Below are 27073 nucleotides of genomic sequence, written 5' to 3'. Positions count from 1 at the left end.
AGAGAGGATTTCAGACTCTTTTCCTCTTAACTTCTCTCTACCAGACCTTCAGATGCTTGCTGATGGTGACTGTGGTGGTTACAGTCTGGCTGACCACAGGGGAAAAAAATCACATGCATTTGAGAGGAGGTAGAAACTCCCTTGCTGCAATGTACAGCTCATCATACGCTGCCGTAACCACCCACCCTCAGCCTCATTCAGATACAGCCATGCTACATACAACATTAAGGGGACATGCCACTACCCAGTGGAGGTCTCCCCTGTTCGCTAACCACAGAGCACTTTCCTAAGAGCAAACGCCTTTTTTACCATTTTTTTATTCTGTTCTCCTTCATTCTAGCAAACATGTAAAGGCACTAAGGTCCCTTGTCACAATATTATGAAATTTTGTCATTCCTGAATGGGTACTGAGGACACAGGCACTGTGGCAGCTGCAGGTGGATCTGCTGTCTGTCGCTGGTGATGGGGCTGATGGAAACACGCTGGGCTGCTTCTGTACCTTGTACCGTGATGATTTTCACCAGATATAAAGGCATATCCACGAAAACCAGCATATAAAACCTCTGCCACTTTATCAGAGCCCTCCCTGTGCTACGAGGTTTCCAAAGGCCACAGACAAATCACTGGCTTTGAATATCCCCTGGCTGCTATTAATCCTTCTAGGTAATGGCAGGGGGTATTCCTCACTGATGGCACACAGCTGCGAGGTTAAACCCCTGCAGGAGGGCTGCCTGGAGGAGCAGCCAGGATGCTCCACCTCCTGCAGGGACCATATAGGGGAAGGAGAGAGCTGGGTGAGCAAAGCTGATCTACCTCACCATGGCCCCAAAAGGGTGCTCCAGGCTGAGATGCTCCATGGCAGGTGAGTAAGTGGTTCTGATGGCCAAAGTTTAATTGACAAAATATGTTTCATCCCTTAAAAAAAATAAATTAAAAAGCTTGGAGGAGGAACGTGTATCAGATGTTAACAGCAATTGCAGTTTTTCCAGTTTACAGTGCTCGCTTTTGTCCTGGTCCTAAGCCAGACGTTTAGGTGGTGTGAGCTAGCCTTGTGTAATGTTTGATAACAGTGGTACCCTATCTTAAATCCCAGCTTGTGCCAGTGCTGCAAGATAACTTACTGCTTGTTTCCATTCTGTTACTTTTAATTAATTTGGGGATTTGTGGTTGTATCATTTCCATGTTCTTAGAGAAGCTGGGTTGCTTTAGCTACTGTGCGGTGTTGACCGAGAAGCCAGCATCATATCTCTGAGTCAGTCTGTGCTGTAAAAATGCCCCACTGCAGGTGCACAAAAGTAGGGATGAAGGTGCATGGAGAAACCTGGGTGCTCTCATGTTCCTTGGCTGTTGCCTTTCCCAGCCAGCCTCCTGCAAGCAGAGCCTCCCCCTGATGCTCTAGCACCTGCATCCAAGGGAGCAATAAGCTGCTCAAAACATCTGCTCTCATGCTGCCACACCAAGGCAGGGTGGACAGCAAGAAGTTGTCATGCTGATAAGATGAAAAACTGTAGTAGAGGGTCTCGGTACCAGAGCTTCACTCCTAAGTGCATAGTTCCACTCAGATCTCTGTAGGGCAGGGCACCGATTCGCTGTATATTTATTTAGCTATGAATTCACTACTTCATTATATACTTATTTAGCCATGAATTCATCCAGAAGGCTCACTGAGCCCAGCGCTGTTTTTCTAACTGTTCTCTCCACCTCAGCAACCAGCCATTCAGGGCAACCATCGCTTAGCTGCGATGCCACTGACTTAATGTGCTGGTCCAGTTAGCTGAGCGCTCTCAAGGCAGAGCAATGAGAATGACCTTTAAATGCCACAACTCGCCTTCAGAGCTATTTAGATGCTTCTCTGGCTGGACAGCCATCTAGAACATCATTCACACAGCAAAACTCACTTAGCAAAGAAGGAAACGTATTGCAGCAAACGAGGCAGATGCATGTGAGACCTCTGTTTTCCCTGGGCTGTTTGCCCTGGCACCAAAGCAGAAGCAAATGCATCCTTGCTGGTAAGAGTAGGCTTGCTGGGTAACCTAGTTACTTGGCCCAGACTCTATGGTTTCTACACAACTCCTCTCCCTGGTCCTTGTGAGTGCTCACCGGTAGCATTAGCACACCTTCTATGCAAATGACTACAACACGCTCTTGGAAATAATTGCTTGCTCGTTTTTAATGAGGCATACTGATAAATAAGCAGGTGCTAATGTTGCTGTTAAAACAATGCTGATGTGTTTAACTAACACCCTGAAGTGTAACTAACTGGTGACAGCTGGCTGAAGGATCTTTCAGTACCTCTTCTAGAAATCCAGTTTTCAAACCAGATACAGGCACTGAACAGAGCAATAATCTACAGGTAACCTAAACAGTTAGGTCACTTTTCCCTTCCATGCTTAAGGAAAAGCAGCAGTCCAGATTAGGCTGCCTCTGCCACCATGTTTTGGCTGGGCTGGGCTTGACCACACCTGACACATCTTGGAGAGGCGAGAGAAGGTTCCTGCTGTGACAGATGCATAGGAGACATATAATTAAGCTTTCAACGACATGCAGACACTGCAGTTTTGCATAGTATGTAAGACTGAGGTTGGCTGAACTCAGTCTTTGCCAGCTAGTATCTTAGCTTTGGGGTATCCCTTAATCGTGCCTGGGATGCTGAAGTCTAACTGCTGACAGTGTCGTATTTATGTCATTTGATTCTCGTGTTCTTATGTGCAATGCACAATGCCACAGGAGCACCTGGAGGAGAGAATAAACCCAAACTATCCTAAAGGGATAACAGGAGCCATTCACGGGGATAAGGGACTTGAGGGGAAGGAAAATGATCCATAGATGGAAAGAATGGCTACAGATAAGAGCTTATTCTACAAAAGCAGGGCTTCTACTCTCCTAGAAGTGGTAAGTTCAAAATGGGTTGACTAGACAACATGGACCTCTTACGGAGGTAGGAGATTTGCTGTCAGAATAGGTCTAGATGCAGCTGCTGATGATTAAAGGCTGATGACTTCAAAGCAGCAGGAGGCCACCCAGTGCTCTGAGCTATATCATGTGCACAGTGTAGTGTTAGTGGCTGCCTTTACTTGAGGTGTTGATTAGATGGCTTGGGTGAATGCCCTCTGTGATTACTCTTTTCTGTTCTTGACTTGCCGTCATCTGGAGAGCAACAAATTTACTAGATTATAGCAAAAGTGACCATGCTCAGCTGTCTTGTGAATGTACTTTTTCATCTTTAGCAGAATTCTCTCAAGGTTTGGTGAATGCACTGAACAACACAGCTGGAAGTTGTGTCTCCATCTCTGTCCTTGAATTCATTTGTCATCGGAGAGTTACTTCTTTCTTTCTGATATTATCTCATTGGCATTACATGTGCTCACTGCGCAGGGCTGAGAAGAGGGATTTTGTTGCAGAGACAAAAGGGAAACCCTTACCTTGGGTGTATATCTTCACTCACTCATCTGTCTTCCAGAAAACTGGCTAAGACCATCTAATTGGTTAAACAGCAGGCATTTGTAAGAAAGGAGGTACCTATCATACATGCTGTACTTCTATAATCTTTTGTACTTCCTCTGCACCATGTAATAGGGTATTTTAGGAAGCGTTAAGCCACAGTTCTATAGCAAGAAAGTTCCTGGAAAAGCTAGCTTCTTAAAGGAAAATGATTGTGGTAGCTTTAGCACTAGTTGTAGAAACTGTTTGCACCAGAGTATGTGCCAATCTGACAAACTCCAAACAGAGGAAATATCTGTATGTGAAGTTAATCAATGTATTTTTTTTTCCTTTGGGTTTTCCCATTGTCCTTCTGCCCTGTCTTGTAGGTTGTTTATATTGGAAAAGTATTTTGATTAAACAGTGCTGGTGGCAATTCTTTCTGCCCTCATATGCAATACCCTCTGCAAAGACTGGGGAAGAGGTAGGCAGTAGAGCAGGGGAATCTGGAGATGAAAACAAAAAATTACATCAAAATAACTAACAGGACCGATGCATTTGGACTTTTGCACCTGACACACAGGAAAATGATCTGAAAGAGAAATAAGTTCCACTTCTTGGAGGGAAAATGTCTTCATTTTATCAATATTCTCTTGTTTGCACAGACATCTGTACTCTAACCTGTCAACAGGCTTGCTGTACAAGATGAGTGGAAATGCAGTCGATCTCAATCCCAAGCTTAGAAAATCACTGATCTTTATCACTTTTTCAGCTAATTTGGTGCTGATAATGGCTTGTGTCTCACTGCACAAAAACTTCATCTTGCATTGAACGATTGCTCAATTCTGCCCGTCTCCCCTGCAAGACTAACACAAATAATGCCTTCTATGTGAAACAAGACATTTATTGCTTAAGGCACAAGTCTTGCACACGTTTCAGTTGGTATTTAACCATGCTCCCATTCCCTGTCCTGTTGACACCAGGAGAGCTGCTTAGACAAGTAAAATGAAGTATTTATTGTACACTGCAGCAATACCAAGTTCTGCCCTTGTTCTTGCTGTCATTCCTGGCTCTGCAGAGTGCCTGTGAAGTACCTGTCCAAGCATAGATGATCCATGAAATAAACTCTGAACAAATCAGGGGAAGTTGAAGTGTGCATCCTTGGCCTCTGCTTTAAAAAGTTTCTTTCAGTAGTGTAGCTAGAGCTGTTCAAAAAAAAAAAAAGCATACGTTTTCTTTGTGAGAGGGAGGCTTTGGGTCAGGAAGATGGAATAACTCAGCAGAGGAAGGAGCAAGTTCAGTTATGGGGTTCTTTTATCCATCTCTTCCTCCTGGTGCAAGCTCTGTGCTTCTGAGGGCTTTGCTTTTGGAGCCTGCAGCAGTGTGGGGACAGGCAGAAGCTTCAGTCCCAGCTGCTGGTGGAAGAAGGTCAGAGCCCTTGGCTGTGGCTTGGAGGTTTCCAGGCTCACTGCCTGAAGCAGAATGAGGAAGTAAAGGTCACCAAAATGTTTTTTTCTGGCATGGTTTGTTTGATATAACAAACTGAGCTGGAAACCCATGAGATGGTGACAAGCTGTATTAATACAAGGTTATGAAAGACCTGACTTGGGTTTGGTATCAGCAGACTGCTGGAAGGTGAGGTTGGGGGATAAACCTGGGATCAGCTTTAATTCCTCAAGGTAGGCTGGTGTCCATCCTTGGGGACTTCATGCTCTTGTTTTATGGCAGCTATTCTGCTACATGGGGTAAAACAGCAAACTTCATGCCAGCTTCAAAGAGGAGATGAGGAAGATGGGCTTGGATGGGGTAAAGTCCCAGGGCACTGCAGCAAGGGCCAGGTAAACACTGCTGGCTGGTGGGCAGTGCACAGGCACGTGAGTGCAGGGCATGTCCTCAGAAATAGTTACTCCTGTATTTCAGCTCAGTTTAATCTCTTTAATCCTCTACTCAGCTGCCTGTTGAGAGTGTCTTAATTACAAATATCTACCCCAGAGGAAGTCAGGTCACCTCTTAGCCCTGCTTTGGCAGGGAAGCACCAGCTGTCCTCATTGCTTCCAGCACAGGAACCAAATTTGGATGTGTTGTCTTCTGATTTCTTTCTAAACTGAAGAACACACAGATACAGATGTTCAGCTCAAGGCTGAGAGATTTGGGGTTATTCAGCACAGAGTAGGCTACATGGAGATCCTATAGCAGCCTTTCACTGCCTAAAAGGGGCCTAGAGGAAAGCTAGGGAGACACTCTGTGTCAGGGAGTATAGGGATAGGACAAGAAGTAATGGCTTTAAACTAAAAGAGCTTGGATACAAGGAAGAAATTCTTCACTTCAGGGGGTGGTGAGGCCCTGGCACAGGCTGCCCAGAGAAGCTGTGGATGCCCCACCCCTGGAGGTGCTCAAGGCCAGGCTGGATGGGGCTTTGGGCAACCTGGTCTGGTGGGAAGTGTCCCTGCCCATGGCAGGGGGTTGGAATGGGGTGGTCTTTAGGGTCCTTTCCAACCCAAACCATTCTGGGACTTAAAAAATAAAAACAAAAAAATGATTTATGCTAATGTCACTGAAAATCTATATTAGATTGTTTTTTCCTGTGGCCATATCTTTTCTCTCCTTTCCTTTACTACACCATGATATTATGTGTGTGGAAACCTATGCATCAGTGTAGTACTCGCTCCTATGGAAAGGACTGATGTTTCAAACTTCTTGTTCATAGTTGGTGCAGCTTGCTTGGAAAACAGTCCTGTTAAGCTGCTTGGACAGTAGATGTTAAGAGTACTCTCCACTCAGTTGAGGCTCAAGTAAGTTCCTCAAAATAATATATAGAAACTTTCCAGGGCATTTTTTTTTTTTTTAATACACCCTCTTGGCCAATTCAAATCTTTACACCGACTGTCACTTGGCGCAACATTTGCAGTAAAACAGGATCCAGGTTTTCTCACAGCTAGTAGGTCTGAAACATGACTCCTTCCAGCTATTCAAAAAGAGTCAATGAATGGGGATACCAAAAGTATTACTGAGTCAGGCAGCCTATAATCACCACAGCCTCAGCATGAGGTTTTTGGCAACTAAAAGGACAGGGATGAAGGTACTGGTTTGGGTCAGACATTTATTCATAGTGGAGCATCCTGGTGCCTCCTTAGTCCTGAGGTTGGGGTATGAGCTCAGCTTCCCAAAGGGCAGGTGGTGCACGAGGTGGTGCAGGTGTCATATCCAGGTCTGTGCCATGACCTATCTTTAACAGTATAAAAAGCAAGGCAGATGCTGTCTTTTTCATTCTTAAAAAATTAGGCTGACCTAATAAATTCAATTTTCTGAAATAAAGTTAAATGAGACAAAATATTCCCTGTGCTGAATCAGTCAAAAGGGAAATAAGGCTCCAGGTTCACCTTTCTGTTTATTATAAGACCACATACCAAGATGAGTGGCAGGCGGTGGCCCCGTGCTGTTGGTTCAATAAACCAAGTCTTTGTATCTCTTATCACGTTTAATTAAGGTCTGAAAAACTTGTGGCCTACAACACTTGTCATGGCTGTGTTCGTTTGTAATTAGCATGTCAATCCTTTCTACTTAACTGGCTGCCAATCTGAAAGCCTACAGCAAGCCACCATCCAAAACACAGATTTTGGATGCTGTTGGCTGTTCAGGCTTTTATGCCCCTGATGAAAGAAGAGGTGCCCTCCACAGAGCTCTTCATAAATATTCGTGACTGTTTGTGCCTCTGCTATTGTGCCTTGCTTATGAAGGATTTGATTATTCATTTCTGAAAGCAATTTTAAAACATCTGGAAGCAATTACCTTGCTTTCAGGGCTTTTAATACCTGACTTTTTTTTTTCCACTTCCATCAATTTCATTCAGGCACTGGGGGCTTTGAGGGACTTCTTGCTGTGTATTCCCCAGCACAGATGAAATGAAACAGGGGGCTTTGCTTGCTGCCATAAGGCAGGCTTTATTTCAGCTTAAACCATAACTGTGCTCTTGTAGCCCTTCTCACGTGACTCCCTGTCCTTGATTGCTTGATTCTTCAGCTTTCTCTCATGTGAGCCCTCACGGGCCAAAAAGTCCAGCTTGCAAAACCTCAGGTCCTGTGGAACTCCTTGAAATACAGGGCTGGAAAGGCAACAGCACATCATGCTGGAGCCCCAAATGCTGTAGGGAGCATTTTGATTACTTCTATGTGTCCTCAGTAGCTATTCTTATTCTTGTCATTCTCTCATGTTTTGATTTTTATTTTAACTGTTATTTATCACATCTAATAAAAGTATTGAATAGTGCAGGCAGGAAAAAAAAATGCATAACATGCTTCAGCATTAATCTCACTAATTTTATTTCTTCATATTGAACAGACTAGACCTAAGTAAGGGAAGAGTATTTTCACTGGAAAGATCATAAATACTTCTAACTTTCAACCATATTAATGGTAGAAAAGCAATAATGTATGACACAGCTCATTCTCTGGAAAGGTCAGTACTGTTTGAAGAAAAAAAAAATCTGATGTAGAGTTTGGGGATTTAAGTTTTTCTATTCATCTAATTCAGTGGGGCATTTTTCCTCTTAAAAAAAAAATAAAATAATATTCCAACTGATGGAAAGAACGCATCTCAAAGTGCATTTCTCAAATTGTATTGTACGCTTTCCCAAAATATATTTATGTGTATTTGTATGTGCACATATACTCAATTGCCCAGTAAGTGCACTTTATAACACACACACATACATTTCAGCATGCTGCAAGAGGCACAGCCACAAGAAGAAGCCTCTCATCTACTCATCAGCGATTTGTGCCTTTGACATGCTTCTCATAAAGCCAAATGGTCCAAAAGGTTAAATGCCAGTTCTGTTGGAGTCAATGCTGCTTCTGCCATTAATTTCTTGCAAGGCCAGATCTGTGCTCTCCAGACTGGAATATTGTAAAAGGCTTCACAGGCTTTCCAGTGTGGGCTGATACCAAGTAATCTGTGAATCTTCCCCTCCACCAACCCTTTCTGAGTACTGCTATGACTTAACAGCTTGAAAGGATCATCTGTTATTAGAGGGAAAAAAAAAAAAGAACTAACAATGTGAATTGCCACTGCTTGTGCCTTTTGTCTTGCATTTTCTGCTAGTGCTGTATATCAAAATTAGATAATTTCCTTATTTGCATATAATGTTAATTGGACACTTTTATGTAATGCATTAAATATGACACTCTAGCTTTGTCTACAGGAGGCAGAGCAAACATCCCCAGACTGAGGGTAACATAGGGCACTTTGCAAAGTGTCTGAATCCAGGCATAATTTGGAAAAATGCTGCCATGTACCCAAGAGTGGAATCCTAGTTCTGCCTGTTTTTACCTTCCCTCCTTAGATAGGAACACTTTGGGATGTGTGGGGGGTGTTGTTAGAAATATTTTTGCTGCACATCCTAATTCCTGAAAGGTCTCCCATTAGCTTTTACCCAGAACCAGGGGAGTTTCCCTCCTCACTGTTTTCTGAGAGGCCTCAGCGTTGTGTTTGCCTGTGGAATGCAGGGTACATCTGCTCCACATCAAAGCTGATTAGGCATTTCTCTACCCTCTGTCATCCTCTATTCTCAATACACTCCCCTCTCTTTATGTAGGTTTCCTTTCTTTTTTTTTTTTTTTTTTTTCCCCATTCTTGGCAAGTTTCAAGGACACTGAAAAACTCACCATTGCATGTGTTACAAAAACAAAGAAGAATAAGTCTTTGTTATTTGAGGATCATCAGAACAATTTCTGATGAATGCTCGGCACCCTTGCACGTGGCTTGCTTTACTATTACTGTTATTGAGACAATTTCCAATATAAATTCTCTTCATCCACTGTTTATTTTACCAGCTTTTGGTAAGCTTTGCTGCAGATCTCCAGATGGATCACAGTTTACATCATAAAGGTACCTCTAACCCTGCAACAGCAAACTTTGGCCTGTAAAAGGTATTTTTTCTTCTGTTTACAGTTCAGAAGGTGCCAAAATCCACAAAAATGTGCAACAATCCTCAGCAAAAAATTGACTCATCAGCATACCAGAGGGTTACTAGAATGACGTGCTGCTGAGCACTCCGCTTGCACATCACATAGTCTTCTCTGAAGAAGCGTGTGGGTTGTTTTTTTTCCAGGGATGGAGACAAAGGGTTATTCAGACTTCAGACTAACCAGTCTACACAGCAGCAAGTGGCATGGGGTACATTTAAAATGTCAGATACCTTTGTCACCAGGTCTGCTTCTGGGCCACCTGCCTGGACATGGGGGAACTCACCCTGCTGTAGGTGCTGTTGGGGTTGTGCATGTGTATCTGGGGGCATTGATATCTGTCCCACCAGGGATGCCAGCGAGCATTGTTCTTTCCTATGGCACAGCAAAATGTGTAACAGCTTTGAGCATCATTTTTGCTGAGCTAGGAATGACTTGGCTTCTGTGATTGGCACACAGGTAATTAGAAAAGCTCTGAGCATCCTCCCTAATGGGTCGTCCCTGCTGAAAGCTGCAGTGTGCAGTGTTGTGTTGTTCTCTGTGTTTTCATGTGAGCCTTTCAGTAACAGAACTCAACACTGATGGTCACAGCAGGCTCATATTTTGGTCTGCTTGTAAAAATGCTTTAAAGAGTACGATGTCTCTCTCTTCTTCTCTTCATGCAAACCAGCATGTTCATCCTTCACAAAGTCCCAAAGGACTTCACTCTTTATCCAGAACTCCCTTACCCTTTATACAGATTCTGGCTACCCCTGCTGGTTCATACAAATTCTCAACACCTGAATTTCTCTTGGTCAACAGCCAGATCTTGCCGGCATTGGTATTTTGCTGTGCTCAGAGGATGCCTTTGGAAGAAATTTGCTGTCTAACATGTGGAAAGTGTCAACATCAGCAAATATCTTGAAGAGGTGAGAGAGGAAGACACGACTTTAATTTTGTGCAATGTCTTGGATTAGATTTTGGCACAGGAAGCTCAAGACAAAATGCCCAGAAGGGTCAGATCTGGACAATACTTCCTCTTGCCCACCTTTTAAGCTATTCAGGCTTTCTGATTGCTAGCTCAGCAAACAGACTTGAACCCTGGTCCATTCTCTGTCCCTTCTGTTGTCTTCTTGCCTGTGAAGGTCAGCCACCAGTGTGACACTTGATAAGCCTTTAAAAGCTGACCCAGCATGGCAAGTACCATTGCAGTGCTGTACAGCTACCACGGAGGAGAATTTTGTTTCCTCCAGGATTCATCTGTGGCGTGTTTCTTTGTAATTCCCATATTCATTACATTTTGTGCCTCATTTTCCAGTCTGCTTTTGAGAAAACATAAATGTTTTGTGCCATTGCATTGCTTTTCTTGTCTATCATTAGAGCAGCAGTAGCGGGTGGGATTCTACCATGGGCATTCCCTGAATCTCCTCTGCAGTCCTCACCACTCTGCCTCTGGGCTTGGGAAAAATAAACCCTCCCGTTCTCCTTTGCCCATGAAAAAAAAGCACTTCAGTTTTAATTTGCTTTTTAGGTTATTCAGCGATCCATCCCACTGCTGGCTTTACAGAGCACAAATAGTTAGAATATGCCATCTATGGGCCTGAGGAAGGCTTGCAAGCTTTAATAATTAGTTATATAAGGCAGTTCTGTTATTTAAAGAGGGAGTGAAACTATATATTTCATTAAAGAAGCAATGGTAATTATTTAGAGGCAACTCCCAGGCCTTGTCTCAAAACACTCCCACTCTAAGTAGAAAACTACATGGCCACACAAATGCTTCCTGCTAAAAAGCTGACACTGTGTCCTGTTCAATAGCACTTTACAGCAGGAAAAGGCAGAGGGAAACAAAGCTCACCTGATGAGGATTTTTTTTAGTTTGTTTTATAAAGCATGAGTATGTCATCTATATGTATTAGCAGCTGACTTCACACAGCTCCCACCAACAACCTGGCTGCTGAGCCACCCTAAGCTTGTCTCAGACCACCGTTATCCTCTCTGTTACTCTTAAAGTCATGTTTAGGGGTAAATGGGGCTCATTCAGCTGGTAGCACCTCTTTAAGGTGAATAGCATTGTGTTTGGTAACAGGGTGCCAGAGGAAGGCCTTGGATACAGCTAACGTGTTCTGTGTGAGCCAAGCTTTTCCTGAAATTGCCCTGAAGGATGAGCAGTGAGAAATCTCAGTAATCTGGGTGGCAGTGAGTGGTTTAGAAGGGGACACAGCCAGATTCATGATGTTTCATGCTTGAGCTTCCCAGGGATCAGCAAAGCAGGCTCCGGCTGTACGTCAAGGCAGGTGGTGGAGCAGCAGGCTGGGCTCCAGGCACACAAACTGGTCAGCGCTCCATGTGGCTCATCAGCCACATGGGTGCTTTTAGCCCGAGGTAATCAGAGTTAAAATGAGTAACTCCAGTTGGCCCTCAATGAGGAACTGTTAGCTCATCCGCTGAAATTACATTAAATTTGTCTTGGGCTTCAATCAGGCAGAGGGAGGCTCGCCCTGTAGGGGCAGGGGCTGTGGTGAGCTGGTATCGCCTCCAGGCTGGCCATTTCCCTCACTGCCTGGTGGCCCAGCTCTGCTCTCAGCCACATGTGCCCATCAACAGGGACACAGCATGGACTGTGAGTGTGCTTTGTGTCCCATTTTGTGTAGCAGACACCAGGATCGGACCCTGCGAGACAGCAACTACATCGGCCAAATCTGGAGCCTTCAGGGCAGGCCCTGAGATTTATATTTAGCAGCTTCTGACAAGAGAAGGGACATTGTCTGTCCAGCACCTCTCAATAGAAGCAACTTACTTTGGTTTTTAAACATCCTAGGCATTCAAGTCAAAGACGACAGCTGTTACTGCCTCCTCAGAGGTTGTCTATCAACAGCATGTCAAGCAAAGCGTTTCTAGGAAAGGGGTTGTTGCTTTGCTTTGTAGCTTGCCTTAAGCCTGTGCAGTTTGTTCACTGAGGCCAGAAAAGTCATTCCCTGAATAAAAACACACAAAGTCCCCAGATCCTCATGTGGAGCCAGAATTCTGAAAATATATACCCTAAAAAATATTACACTGCCACACAGTAGAAAAGGCAAACAAGCCATGTGATAACCGATAGCAGGCACTTTACTATGGATACAAGACACCGAGAATAAGCAAAAGAAGGGGCCCCAGGCCATAGACACTCAACCTGTCCACATCACAGGCATGAGCATCCTCTGAAAGAAATCTGCAGCCGCTTTCTTGGCTAAGGTTCACTTTCTCTGATCTGCTGGCGTGGTTCACTGGATGTTCTCTCAGAGCAGAGGTGGTGCAAAGCCCTGATGTCCTCCACAAGGTTATACATTATCCTTGGTAGTGATGTTGTCTGTGGGTCAGTGACTTGGAGAAATATAGACTCCATCAATTATAGTGATTAAAAAGAGAAATGAGACAGAAAAGCGAAGGTTTTAAGTATGTGAGAGCTTTCTATAAACAGTGAGCTAATCTGCAAGGGGCAGCCACTCTGTACTCTCATTTGGTTGTTTCTAAATAAACATGTTCTACAGCAAGGTGTGATACTCATTCTCCTCAAGTCACCCCTGGTACTTTCTCACTTGCTTACCACAGACACCAGCGCCATTCAGCTCATCCTACAAGATTACCTTTGGTGTGCTGCTCCCTCCCTTCATGTCCTCAGATGCCAGCAGTGTGAAAATCACACCGACTTTCTGCACAGTCTTTTACTCAGCTCATATGTATATGCAAATATTCAGCTTTCTTTAAACTCCTGGACAGCTGGAAGCTCTCCTCTGGGCTCATGTTACTTTCTTTGCATCCCTGTCGTGGTTCCCACTACTCAACAGCATCAAATACATACTTTTCCAAAGCCCTTTTGTAAATAAATTATTTATTTTAATTATATATATAATTATGTATATAATTACATATAATCATGGAGGGATTAGTCTGCCTCTCTGGCTACCTTTAGGACTCTTGAAGATCCTCAGTGCTGGACTCTAAAGCCTTTTGCAGAGCCACTGAGAGAACTGTGAGTGTGTACTACTTGCATACTAAAACCTGGAAAGACTAAACCACTAGTTACTAGCTGTACTAAAATCAGTGCCAGTGCTGGCCCACCAGCTTCCTCCTCATGGTATTTTGTTCATCCCTTCAAAGACTGTTAGCATTGCGTAAGAGCAAGCTGCAGCTCAAGGAGCTCCAGGAATAACCACAGGGAGATTCTGAGCTGCACGTGTTCCCCCTTCTTGGCTTTCCCCAATGGTAACTCACAAAAAGAGGAAAGAGGGTCCAAGGAAGATCTCAGGATCTATTCACAGCAGTCACTAACAACTGTTTGCTCAGACCTAGGGCTCAAGAGCCTTGCGTTTGGCTTGAAACAACATTGAAACACCTCCAGTGGCGGAGCTGCAAGGGACGAAAGTCATGTTGTCACTGTGTTACAGGGTTTGTGCTCCAGTTTAGCACCAGCCTGTGCTCCTGCAGAATCCAGAAGGTAAATGGCTAAAAGGGTTTCCCATGTGTCAGCAACAGCTTCCCATTTTTTATCCCAAATCTGTCAGATTGGGTAGTTTACTGCAAAACTCTACTTTTTAAATCTGCACTTGCTAGAGATCATGGCTAGAGTACTCCTGTTTTTTTTTTTTTTTTTTTTTTTTTTTTTTTTTTTTTTTCCCTTTCTATTATTCCAGGTGCATAGTAATACTTGGATTTTGTTCATGGATAAGCATACTTCTGGCACATGTGTTTGAAGTAAACATCTCAGCATTTAGGTTTTCTTATGCTTAATTCTAGAATTTTTCCTGTGGGTTGTTTTAAGAACACTGAGGAGGGCAGAGTTGTAGTTTAATAGTTACCGTGGCCTTTCCAGGGACAGAAATTAGGTATGACCCTACATGTGTGCATTTAGGTGGCCTCCAGGAAAGCAAAAATAAACAAACAAGCAAATAAATAAACAAAAGCAAACGCTAATGTTTGAGACACTGAAGATTTTTCCCCAACGGCCCACCTGTATCCACTCTACATGTGTCCTTCCAGATGTATGCCCTAAGCCTGATACATGTAAAGCATAAATCTAAACCATATGCTGCGAACTGTCGGGCCTGGCAGTCTAAAATATCCAAGAGACCACAGGATAGAAATCTCATTACGGCCTGATGGCTGTTGTGCAAATGCTTCAAGTTCGTATTTTATCCTGACTCTAACAATCAGGGACGTCAAATTGGGAGCAGAGCGCTCGTGTTTCATCCACTTGGCAGGAGACGGCTGTGCATCACAGCGCGCTCAGCTCTCGTATGCTTTGCTGCTTGATTTGTGGCTCTCTCCCTTTTCCCATCCCACTGTGGCAAACGCCAGAGAAATCCAGCATTTCCAGCTGGCCGAGAAATAACACACAGCTGATGAAACTGCAGTTGATTAAAAGAGCAGTCCTTGGGCGTGCAAAGCAATTAATGCATTCAGGAGGGCGATGGAAGGAGTAACAGCGGCTGAGACGTGGCGAGTCCCCAGGGTGATGGCTGGGCAGGGCAATGCTGCTCGCGGCTCTCCCCTCCTGCGATCCCAAATCAGCTGGATCCAGGACATGGAAAGGGAGACACAAAACTGGGGGGGTTACTGCATTACCACAAATGAGGATTTAATGTCATCTATTTTGACATGCAGCCTGCCTCATTTTACAATTCAGAAATGTAGACTTTGGTCAGACAGTGCTCGCCACCTAACTCCAGGCAAGCTCTGACTCCTTTTATTATTTCTAGATGAATAAAAAACAGTGGAAATACTGGTGCATGTGGAGTGTTTACACACAACCTGTGATTTCAGAAGAGTTATGGTCTGGTCTTTATGGAGAAGTTTTGCTGCTTTGGAAGCCCTTGGATATTGTCTGCTCAGGGTTCAGTGGATCCAGGTGATACTCAGGGTCTCCCAGCTCCTCTGTGCTGGGTTCTCCATCTGCTCAAAGTTTTACCAGGTATCAGAAACTCCAAAATTGTCTTTTATCCTTATGCACAAGGACAGACATCACCTGCAGCAAGTGCACCTCCTTCTGAGTAGGAAACTTCTTACTTCCCCAGGTTTCTGCCCTCTCTTTCTTCCCATGCTGTGGTGCCTGAGCTGGAGCTGCCCCACAGAGCCCAGTTCAGAAGCTTGCACTGTGCTTGGTGATGGACGGCTCCAAGCCTCTTTGACACATTGGTGCAAGTCCATCACCAGGCAAAGTCAAGGAGAGGTGGGCTGAGAGTTAGTTACGTGCTTGCATAGGTCTGCAGAGCAGAACACCAGCCTTTGCCAACATGTAACAAAGGGCATTGAAGGGTTTCACGGACACAGCTTCAGTGACAGCATGCATAGAAAGTACTGGAGTAGGCGAAATTGGGTAACGTCAGTCTCAGAAAAAAAAAATAAAAAATACTAGGCCAAGTGCCCGTTTGAAATTAACAGCAATGTTGGTCAAAAAAAAATCTCCTTAAGTCCTCTGGAGTCAACAGAAAAGAGGTTCTGGCACTGAAATGTCTGCCAGATCAGATTTCATCTCGGGACGGGAAGGTTGCTTTTGGGTTTAAAAGGGTGGCCCATACCAAAGCAGGGTAACCCAAAAGCCCTTTTAAAACATAGAGCTTCTTTTCCCCTATGCTCCAAGTCTTGGAAAAAATAAAAATTAAAAAAAATGGTGGGTGGGAACCTTTGTGCAAAGCGTGCCTGGTGCTCTCCTCCCTCGGGCCGCCGGTGCAGGGAGGCAGGAATTCCTCTGGCACGTCTGCGCGGCGAGGCTCCGGGAATTCGCATCCTCCCTGAGCCTGCTTTAGCTCACTGCCCTGGCGTCTTGGCACGCGCCTCCTGCCCAGGAGATAAGAGCCTTCACAGAACCGCTTGTGCAATCGCCCTACCTTCTAGGTTTGCTTTCCCTGACCTTTGGAGGGATGCACGGGCTACGTGCCTTTGTGCAGGAGGCAGGCTTTCTGGGAGGTGGCTGTTTTGAGGGAGCAAATGCAGGTTTTTGGTAAATACTGGGTCAGACCCATGCAACTCGCAATTTATTTCTAACAGTCCTGATGTTTTGCACAAGAGCATCAATCTAAAGCCTTTCAGAGCTGTGAGTGAGGTGGATAGCCACATTTCTGAGCAAGCTGCAGAGCAGTTGTTGACTTCAGCTTTCTCTTAAGTTTCACGAAATGTTTTAAACTGTTCAGTGCTTAGAAGAAAATGATAAATCACTGCAGATGAGCAGCCTGTGAATTATTCAGTAAGCATCTGCTTTTGGCACTCGGGACCCAAGCTGGACGCCTAGGAATGAGGACAGAAAACTGTTGTGTGACGTTGAGCGCATCAGTTTGTCCCCACATGCACTTAGACAAGTACTTGAAGCCTCCTTCAAACGCTTCAAAGCCTTCTCATTTCATATGTCCCCACAGGGCTCACCTGGACTGGACGGAAACCAATTTCTGCACCGGAGTCTTGCAGTACAGCTCGCATTAACAGATGAAAGCTGAATATTTTATATTTAAAAGCAAAGAAACCAGCTCCTTCTTTTTTAAGTCCCATTGGGTGTTTCCTGGCATTCTTACAGGCCCAAATGCTTCTTGAAAATCTGGTCCTAAGACCTTTGGTGGACTCCTGCTCTGTGTGCTTAAGACCTGGAAATGCTTAAGGTCCTTGATCAAGCGTAATAGCATTGTGAAAATCTGCTTTGCCTCTGCACTTTTCACAAGGGCAGAATAAATCAGAGCCACCGAAGGGGTGTTACAGAGCCAGTGCACGCGAGTGCAGAGCCAGACTCATTGAACATGTAGCCATCATTGAGCTGTTTCTCCTCTCCCTGACGAAGTGAACTGCTTTGCAGCGCCGTATTGACCCTCCCACGAATACTCCAGAAAGCTGCGCTTGCTGCTGAGCCCGGGGGTAACTTCATCAGGACTCACCACATCTTATTTGAATTACACGTACGGCCGGGTGTTTAAATTACAGGAAAGCTTTGTGTTTAAGGGTTTCCGCATCGTGCTGAGGCTCGGGGAAAAAAAAAGTAAGGTTTGACACATAATAAGGATTGATGTGCTACTTCAAATGCTGGTGTTACTGGAAAGGAAGGAACTTCCACAGGAAGAGCAAGGGAAATTATACAGGAATCAATAAAGGTTGCTAAAAATAGCGCTTGACTTATCTTCCCTGCGAGTCAAAATGCCCTACGCAAGGGATGCACACGCTATGTCTTGGCTGGTACGCTCTCTACTAACTGGGCTGCTCTCACTGGGGCATGTGCTCTCAGGATTTCCTCAAAAGCCAATGGGTAGATAGAGACCGGCATCTCCAGAGGACTGGAAAAAAAAAAAAAAAGAGTGCCGCAGAGCCTACCTTTTCCCTAATTACCATCAGTTTCACATGCTTAAAATCAAGCAATATGCTTAATTACTTTCCCGGAGAGAGCACGGAGAGCCGAGTGCCTGGCGGGACTGAGCTGCTAGCTTGGAGGAAAGCAAAGAAATAAGCAAATATTCTGGATGAACCTGACAAGCAAAACAGGGAAACGGGGAGAGCTCGCCTGCAAGGATGACTAAGTTGCAGGCTCGGAAGCGTAATAGGGCCCAGGAGAGAGAGAACATGATTAGTCAGGCAATTTACAGGTAATATGCTTTCATAATTTTCTCCTTAGCATTAATTTTCTCCAACGTCGGGCGGGAGCTTGCTCAGGAGGGAGGCAGCGGATGGGGTTGGGGTGGTGTGGGGCAGGGAGTGGAGCTCAGCCCTGGGGTCCTGGTACCCTGGCATCAGCATCGCTGCTGTGAGCAAGGGGCTGGCGAGGCATGGAGCAAGTGGCAGGGACAGTGATGTGTGTGCGGCTGTAAACTGAGGGAGGGAAGGGTGTCAGGCCACTTGTTTCACATTGGGGAGGTTCTTGGCATTTCTACACCAAGGTTGCTGTTACATCTGTCTGGCCAACTCGATCAATTAGATCCGTTTGAAGCCTGTATTTCTGTGAACGCTGTTAAAGAACATCAGATCACCCGATCAGAGAATATTAGCACCCAAGGTCGTCCTGCAAAATGTGAGAAAAGATGGTTTGGGCACAATTAAGGAGGTTTTTGCTTCTGAGGCTCCATTAAAGCCTACTATACAAATTCTCCTCAGGGCTCTCTACACTCCTTAACAGGGTTCAAGTGAATAGATTGAGAGCAGTACAAGGCCCTCAATTTGAAGATTATAGCCTGTAACAAGTCACAGAGAGTTTTTAGCATCGCCCCTGTTAATCAGCAGCAGGCAAACGTGCAAGAAATAATACCCTCCCTGCATGCCCCCACCTCCAGCTTCCCCATCTTGCAAACAAAAAACTGCGAGAGCCAACAGATCTGTTCTGGCTTGTTTTATTTCACTTGATGTTTATTAAAATGCTGTGTTTGCAGTTTATGTTTCTTGGCACGCTGTTGTTTCGGCGACAGCTAAACAAGAGCAGCAGATAGACCGAGAGGGTAGCTGGTTCCACTCAGACTTTTGGAATGATCCTTTCAGTCCTATAGTCATCGGTTGCATTATCTGTGTTATTTATTTGCTTTTGTTTCACTCGCTTTGGAGGGCTAGAAGGAGCTCAGCTGTTTCCCTTTGTTCTCTGCTTGTTTCCGCTTTCAGTTTCTCAAGCACCAGCAGGACAAATGCGGCAACATCCACGTTCGTCTCCCAGAAACAAATGTTCATAACCCAAAGGAATTGTCTATGTGAATGTTTTAATTCAATAGCAAAAGAAAAAAAAATAAATCCTGGCACTCAGCACCCCACATTCCCATATTAAACCTCTCCCACCCACCAAAAATTGTGCCCCTACCCAAGCAGCCTCCCAGGGAAGGTCCTTGGCCCGGGACCTCTTTGGCAGATGCTCCCATGCCAGGAGCTATGTGAACGGTTTAGCAATGCTTTGCAATTGTTCGGTAATCGGAACAAAATTGTTTAACAACAGAATAATCCAGAGTTGTCCCCTGGGAATGGTCGCTGGCATTGCTCGTGGCTGGGTGCCTGTATTGGCAAATTAGCATCTCCCTCCTGCAGCCTGTGTTGAAGCTCAGCCTGTGTCTCCTGCCCCGAGTCCCAGCCTCATCCTAGAGCTGGGTGTCCATAGCCAGGCACCACAAACCTGGTGTCATCCACAAACTACATGAACTTCCCCCCCATGCTCTGTCTTTCAGGTAATCTGATTAAAGCACTGACTAAAATCAACCCATCGTGGGCCTCCACTCACTTTGAGTGTTCTTGATAAAAAGATCCCTTTTTGAGCTGGGCTGAGCATACACCATTCCCAGGCGACCCATAAAACCTTTTCCTGAACTCAGGACCCAAAGTTCAGTGGACTTCAGGGGTACGCAGCTGGGATCGCAGCTGTGTGGCTGCTCTGCATATGGTTTATGATATGTGATATGGTTTAGTGGAGGACTTCTTAGTGAGAGGTTGGACTCGGTGATCCTGGAGGTCTCTTCCAACCTAGATGATTCTGTGATTCTCTATCAAACCCAATGTATTTCCAGGGTACTTCTGTCTGCCAAGAGCTTCCTCATCCTCACTGGGAGCCCTGGATATCTTCCTGGTTCTCTGCTGGGAAGTGCGGGCTGCCCGTCTTCTTAACAGCTCCTCTGACAGTAATGGATGTTGTAGTGGCCACTAATCACTCCTTGGTAGACCTAATATAGGTTAATATAAAAATGCTAAAATAAGGGATCATGCTAACCACAGGAGAGCTTTCTCTTGCCCTTAAAAACAGAATTGGGAATGTTTTATCCCACACTGCCCCAACAGGTAGGGACATGGGAAAAGTGGTCAGGAATTACTAGGACTTGGCAGAATAAAGAGAAAGCATTTGGAAAGTGGCCTGTGGCCTGAAGGAAAGAAAATCTTGGATTCAGGAAGTGACAAAATGATGTGCAAATGCAGATGGAGAAGAGAAGGTGAAGTCTGAGGTGATATGATCTTAAATGCAAGAGGAAGTCTTCTCACGGAGTGGGGCCTGGCTTCGAGAGCTCCGAGTGAAACCTGAGGAGGTGAATAGGGTCAGGTCTGATGTCCCACTGCTGATGCTGGGGATGACATGAAAGAGCTGAACGACAGGTTGCAGTCACTCATGAGCAAAATACCAACACAGGTGCGCTCCTCATAGCAGAAGAGCTCAGCCCCAAACTGGAAGCCCAATGCTTTTGATCCGAAAGTTGTTAACACATACCGTGAATGAAACGGGCAAGGGGGAAATGCCTATGGCTTCCTTTTCTGGGAAGCGTACTGATATCACAAAGCCGGGTTATTCCCAGCTGGGGAAAGAATGAGCTGAGTTGAAATTGCCCACGCTGAACGTGGAGAAGAGCAACTGTGGGGAATGCTGAGGGAAATGCAAGGGGCCACGCCAGTACCCATCCCCACTGGGAAACAGGTCTGAGATCCTCTTTTCAAAAGGGTGAAACTGGGTGAAATCTGAAGCAGTCAGGGAGAAGTGTCTGAAGCAGCTTCAGACACATTCCTGCAAGGAAAAAAAATAAATAAAAAGAGAGAGAGAAGGACTCTTGGCCCGAATTTGATGTTCTTTCTACACACAGGTTCATTAGCAGACAAAATTGTCCTGCAGGCAGTGGAGGCTCTTCTGCTTCACACTGCTTTTCCAGCTTCTTTGACAGGAGATAATGACTTGCCAGTTGTCTTAGGCTTGTTAGCAGTGTAATTTCATATATTTTAACTTTGCTATTCCTGTGTCTGAGGCCCAAATCCTGGCTCACCAGTCTATGTGAACTAACTCTTCCTGTTGTAAGAAAACATTTGGCAGTCTATTAAAGGGAAAAGGTACCTTTGGAGATTTCTTTTTATTTATTTATTTATTATTTTTTTCCAGGAACTTTCTTCTTCAGTCATTCACCCTGAAGCTGATTTGAATGGGGAGGCTCGCTCCTGCAACCTGGCAGCTGCCTTAAAAGCAAGCAGGTTGTAGGGTCGTGCTTATCTTCTCAGGAGCATTCAAGTCATGCATGACGAGCTCAGTGACGCAGAGTTCACTGTTCTCGTTTTATATTTATGCCTGTCACCTCCTCCTTCATTTCATCTATTTCCAGAACACCTACATTTGGTAGCGCATTTTCTGAAAATAATTCGGAACAGCAAAACCAGACTTTTCCCAGGAGACTCCCAGGGAAGAGAAATGTAGGTTTTATCACCATTAATTCTTAGCTGGCACAATTTTCTAAGAACTATCGTTTGCCTAAGAAGTGGTTTTGAGGCTTTACAATGTTACTTACAGCATGCTGCACATTACACCAGTTACATCTCACAATTTTTGTGAAAAAAGAAGAGTAGAATCCAAATGAAGGATACTTTGTACTTGTGTTGAAAACTCCATCTTATGCTTCCCAGTCCTTGTATCATGATAAAGCATTAATTATTACTCCTTGTTCACCTTCTTGATTCACTTAACAGCTATATAACCTCTCCAGCTTCTCCTCTATATTTTCCACACTGTGGTGCAGAACCTCAATCATACCTCCAGCCGCCTCAGGTGCCCTTTTCTGAACCTTTTCTTGTTCTGCTCTGCCATCTTGGAGGGATGGGACTGGAACCACGCACCAGATATTCCAAATAGATGTTGGTGGAGCTTTGCTCTTCCCCTCCCGATAAACCAAGAGTCAATTTGTCTTTTCAACTACTGCTGGATGCTGAACCCATGTCCCCCAGGAGATGGCTGTTTTAGAAAACAGACACTACGTCTCTGCAGGGTAATTTCCCAAACTGCCTTATGTCGTCCTTGCAGCACTGCATATTTCATGCTGCTTTGCATTAAAAATAAAAAAGATTATATATATATTTTTTAAGTGCAAGCTTGCCAGCAGGAACTAACAGAGACCACCTGCGAAAGCCAGCCAGTGCATCTGAAATGGGGCACTGAGTGTCCAGGGCAGCTGCAGTGAACAGCCTGCCTCGTGTTCCTGGCCTTTGCTGGCATAAGATCTCATCTTCTCTTTCTTACAGCACTGCCAAAAGTAAGTGCTCAGGCTGAAATCTTTCCCGGGTGCCTACCTCAGGCTAGTTTAGTCTTGCTAGGAGTTGATTTCATTTGGGGATTTTTGTGGTTTGGAGGGGGTTGTTTGGTATTTTTTTTTTTCTTTTTCGTTTTTTGTCTCAGGCAAAACAGCTTACCTATTGCCAAGGAGGAGGCTAGGGAATGTACCTCTTATCCATATTTGAAGGAAATAAATTATGTGCCCTTTCATTTGGAAATTACTTATGACAGTGGGATTTGCGAAAAAGACTGTATTTTTGCGGATAATTGTGCAGTGTTTTGTTGAGGAGGAGACTTCTGGCATCCCCACTGGCATGCATCTCATTTTGTTTTCCAAACCCTTAGCCTGCGAGGAGTCCTAGTTTGCACAAGCTTCTCAGTTTTGAGTGGTTAAATTCGTAGAAAACCCTTCCTGAGCTGGGCATACTTAGCTCCTCGCAGGTCATGCTGGGCACAGGCACCTGTATTAGGAGGGGTTAGGAGGCCTGGCACAGCTGTGAACCCCAGCTAGACCCAACCTTGATGGAAAACTTCTCCAAGTTGCACTGCAAGAACCGACTATCAGGTAAGGAGAAGGAATGAGGCGAAGCAGGGCAACTCCAGGGAAACGGCAGGGGAAGGGCAGGAAAACCAAGGTTCACCTTGATGCAAAGCACTGATCTGTGCTTTGATGAGGGGAGCTGTTGTTTATAGGGTCCTGTGTTGTTTCCGTCCTTCAGCAGGACCTGAGCACAGCAGTGCCTGGCTCCAACCAAGTGTTTCCAGCCCTTCCCAAGAGCACCCAGCCTGGGCTCCCTCCCGCCTGCCTGCGTTACCACCTCCAGCACCTCAGATCCCAGCAAGCTGGATCCCTGCTACGCAGGTAAGAGTTTTCCTAGCCAATTACGAGTCTGAAATATGGAGCAGGTCAAAACCAAATACCGTCATTCCTCCTCCGACACACACACATGAGAACAGCAACCAAAACCAGTCAGCATTTTGCTGACTCCTCACAATCACCCGGTCTCCGGAGACTGTTTTCTTTTGGCACCCAGCATCCAGAATAACGTCAGATCCTAGCCAGTCATGTGGCGCCAGTGTAGAGTGAACAAAAGCCAAGGCAGCTATGGGAAAAAGGCCATTGTTCCAAAAAAAAAAATTTAAATGATGTCACTCTCCCCCTTAGCAGCATCAATAAAATATCCTTTCCAATGGCGAGTGCTTCTTTCCACTGGTGCCTGTGGGGAGCGTACAAGGCATGCACTGGATTAGTGTGCTTCACAGAGGCTAGATGTTTATCACAAAACACCACATTTCAGTAAAAAAGGTCCCTTCCCCCTTCAATACTGAGCCGAGCAGCACTGTCCCTTGAAGCTGGCGTGAGATGTGAGGGCGCAGGGACAGCAGTGAAGGCCGGAGCAGAGCGTGCATCTTCTGGGAGGGAGGAGAATCAGTCGTGCGCCTCGTTACTGTACTTGCACTTGTTAGGAGTCACCATTTGCATTATGACATCTGCTAGAAATCTTAATTATGGGTTGTGGCCCCACCGGAGTAGGCCCGAACAGATGTAAGAGTTATGTTTCTAATTATCTTAACACCTTTCCGGCAGGGTGTCATAAGCACAAGTTAATTAAGCCCCGTGCTAGCCCTGTGGTGCAGAGATAGAAGGATTTTTTTTCATTCTGATTTACAAATGAAGAAGCTGAAGGACCAGCTCACACCCGCTACCCTGTCCTGAAGCCCAAACCCTCTCCAGGTCCTTCTGCCTTAACCACTAGGTGCCTGCCCACTTGGCAGAAGATTTTTACCTGTTGTTGATAAAATTAGCAAACTACATCCTGTGCCCCTGCTGAATCTTAAGAGGGATTTCTTAGAAAGGTGAAAAACATGAGGAGCTTCAACATTGTCCACATTTCTCCCTACCATGGCAAAACAGGCTCGATGGGCATTTGCTCCTTGCCTGTAGGCAAAGCATGCACACCAGTGAGGGCAGGGAGAGGGGCTCTAGCTTCCCAGCCAAATAGTGAGCTCTTTCCACTGGCAAGCATCCCCTGAAAGTGTGTTTTATTTTTCAGATCAGTTTCTGGAAGTAAAAACACAAGAGCAAAACGTTAGACTTTCCAGAGCTGTTGAGGGGATCTTGAGCAATAAGATGGAGACATCATGAAAAGGTCTTTAGGGTGACCCAAAGCAGGCACATAGAAATCGAGATAAGCAGAATTAAGCAACTAAAAACCTTTTGCCTTGAGTTCCCAGAAGTCTAGAAGTCTTTGTTAAGCATAACTTGCTGGTGATGATGATAAATATCTGAGGCACCAGCCCTCAGTTTGGAGGAATCTCATAAATTAAATTCTCTCTATTTCGCAGTCTATTTATTGTAAAATCTCTCTGATAAAGCGGCCAATACCTAGAGTGCTGAATGCAAGCTCCTTTCGTTTAGAAGTCTTCAAGCCATCAGGGGAAAAAACTAGGAAGTCTGTTTCAGTCAAATTTTGATTTTGAGATTAATATTTTCGTAGTCTATTAATTTATGGTGGATTTAGAGGAATTGGCAAAATTGACCTCAAAGACACCTACGTTTAGGAGCAAGTGCTGTAGCACCATCCTGCTCAGTTGCTGCTGTACCAGTCAAAATAGTATCTAAGAAAATGCACCTTGACAAACGTGTGAATTATTGTGAAGCCCTTTTTACTGATATCTTGTATTTTGAAGAAAAACTTGCCATGGAAAACTGAGGCTTCTTTGTTGAACTGCTCACACTGGTGAGCTAGAGGCAGCCCCGTACTTAGGGGGAATGCTGCTGAACAGATGGGATCAGTGTTTTGCACATGATTCTGGAATGCAATAAAATTGTTTGGTTCTGGGAAAGAGTTTTTCCTCCCATTATACCACCAAAATGGCCAAAAGGCCTGATTCTGAAAGCCATGCCCCTGCAAATAATCCTCATTCATGCTTCAGGAAAACGTGAATTATGAAGGAAAAAAGAAAAAGCATAGGAACATCACTTCTGCAGAGACATATTCTGATTTTTCATATTAAGAAGGTGCAAAGGGGAGCCCACTTTGGAGGAAAACAGATACAAAGAGCCTAAATGCATGGTTAACAGCAGAAACACAGGAAGGAAAGTAGGTAAATGCCTCAGAGCTGACAGCCTGAGACGAGTTCAGCAAACTGGGCTGGAGAAACAGTTTCAGGGATGTTCTGTGAGATTTCCCTCTTCAGCATCATGACCCAGCAGTCCTTAATATTTCACATTTCTTTTCACCTCGCAGTGGATGGCAGCGCAGGATGAAGGTTAGGACCGGAGATTACAAAATCGGGCCCTTCATCCGCAGAGGTCAGGGAAAGTCACTTGGACGACAGGCTTATGGACGGATTCTTGGCTGGTATAATTCGTCCCGGCCCCAAAAAAGTCACAGCGAGGCTCTGCTGCTTTGCACCCACTGAACATCTGGCCCTCAGCCTGTGGGAAGAAGGATAAAATGTGCCTCATGCTTCATGCATTTCTAAGCAGCTGCTTTGAAGGACTCCTCACATGGGACTGTGTGCTGTTGCTGAAAGCTCTGGAAAGGATCGATTGTGCACAAGCATTTCAAAACTTCAGCGTTTACAGGGCATGAATGCAAGCTGGAAGAAATCTCTAATGTAGTAAGCTGCTTCTTGGCAAATCTCTCTGCAAATCAGGTGGGTGAGGAAGAGATTATGTCCAGTCCCAGACGATTAAGAGCTTCATGATGCCTTTCCATTCGGGATCTGCTTCACTAGTTCTGACAAGATCAGGTGGTTCCTGCCTGGTACAGCTATGTGCAGCGGTCTGGCAAACATTGGATGGATTTGGCTGTGTGAATATGTGTGACCTCTCCCTCTAATTGTTTTTTTTTTTTTTTTAATCATTATTAATAATCAGGAACTACATCTTTCAATGTCTGTCTTTATCTTAGCATGGCAACTGCTCTGGCAGCTCTGCCAAAGAAATTGTATGAAGAACAGGCTTAAAAAGCCATCTGGTAATATTTTTTTTTGGTATGAAGTTTTCAGCTGCAGTTACATTTTTTAGGGATTCAAATCAGTAAGTGAAAGACAAAATTTGTACACCGTGGGACTCCCATTGCTACAACTGTTCCTTGTCATTTTTCCTTACTATCGGGTGATGCCTCTATCCACTTCTGAGAGGGCTTGACCTAATAGCTAGACATGAGACCTTACATGTTCCTTAAAGATGAAATTAGTTTATTTATTTGTTGCTTTACCTTCAAGTCACTTTCCAAATGGAAGTTTTCAGAAATTATACTCTCATTATGATTTTGGTTGTTCCTTCCAGTTAACTGCATCCCATGCCAGGCTGAAAACCTCTCTGTGTTTTTATGAGGAACTGAGACTGAGCTAAGGTTGTACTCTCCTACCTTGTCACCAAAACCCAGCTTCAGCTTCCAGGACTAAAAAAATATGCCAGACAGCATTCCTATGAGTTAAATGGTTACCCAAAATAGAATAAACACAGTTTGCAACTGAAAAGAATTGCAGAAGGATGCCACAGGGCCGGTTTCTCTGTTCCCTAAGCAAGTTAGATATGCACTTGGACCATAAGCATAAGGAATTGCATCTTCAGCAGTTTTCTCATTCTGGCATTAAAATTTAAAATTAACAGTGCTGCTTTTCCTTCAATTTATTTTATTTATTATGATCTGGTCAGCTTATGTCCTTTAGAAAAACACAGCAGAAAAGTTGCTCCCGTATCATTGTGTTT

General features: G+C 44.7%; 2 long non-coding RNA genes across 3 annotated transcripts; both read left to right on the top strand.

The window, feature by feature from the left end:
• The first annotated feature begins 795 nt into the window (after positions 1-795).
• LOC311432168 lies at positions 796-10716 on the top strand. Its single transcript, XR_014689862.1, has 2 exons — positions 796-862; positions 10182-10716. It is a non-coding gene; the product is annotated as an uncharacterized lncRNA (long non-coding RNA).
• Positions 10717-17677: 6961 nt separating this feature from the next.
• LOC311432169 lies at positions 17678-26183 on the top strand. 2 transcript variants are annotated; one of them, XR_014689863.1, is made up of 3 exons: positions 17678-17956; positions 23070-23209; positions 25599-26183. It is a non-coding gene; the product is annotated as an uncharacterized lncRNA (long non-coding RNA). The 2 variants fall into 2 exon arrangements; XR_014689864.1 differs by having other exon boundaries at positions 23067-23209.
• The last annotated feature ends 890 nt before the right edge of the window (positions 26184-27073 follow it).

The sequence above is a fragment of the Aythya ferina genome (assembly GCF_964211825.1).
Source record: "Aythya ferina genome assembly, chromosome: 2".
NCBI classification, from domain to species: domain Eukaryota; kingdom Metazoa; phylum Chordata; class Aves; order Anseriformes; family Anatidae; genus Aythya; species Aythya ferina.
This window is presented reverse-complemented; position numbering and strand designations above follow the sequence as displayed.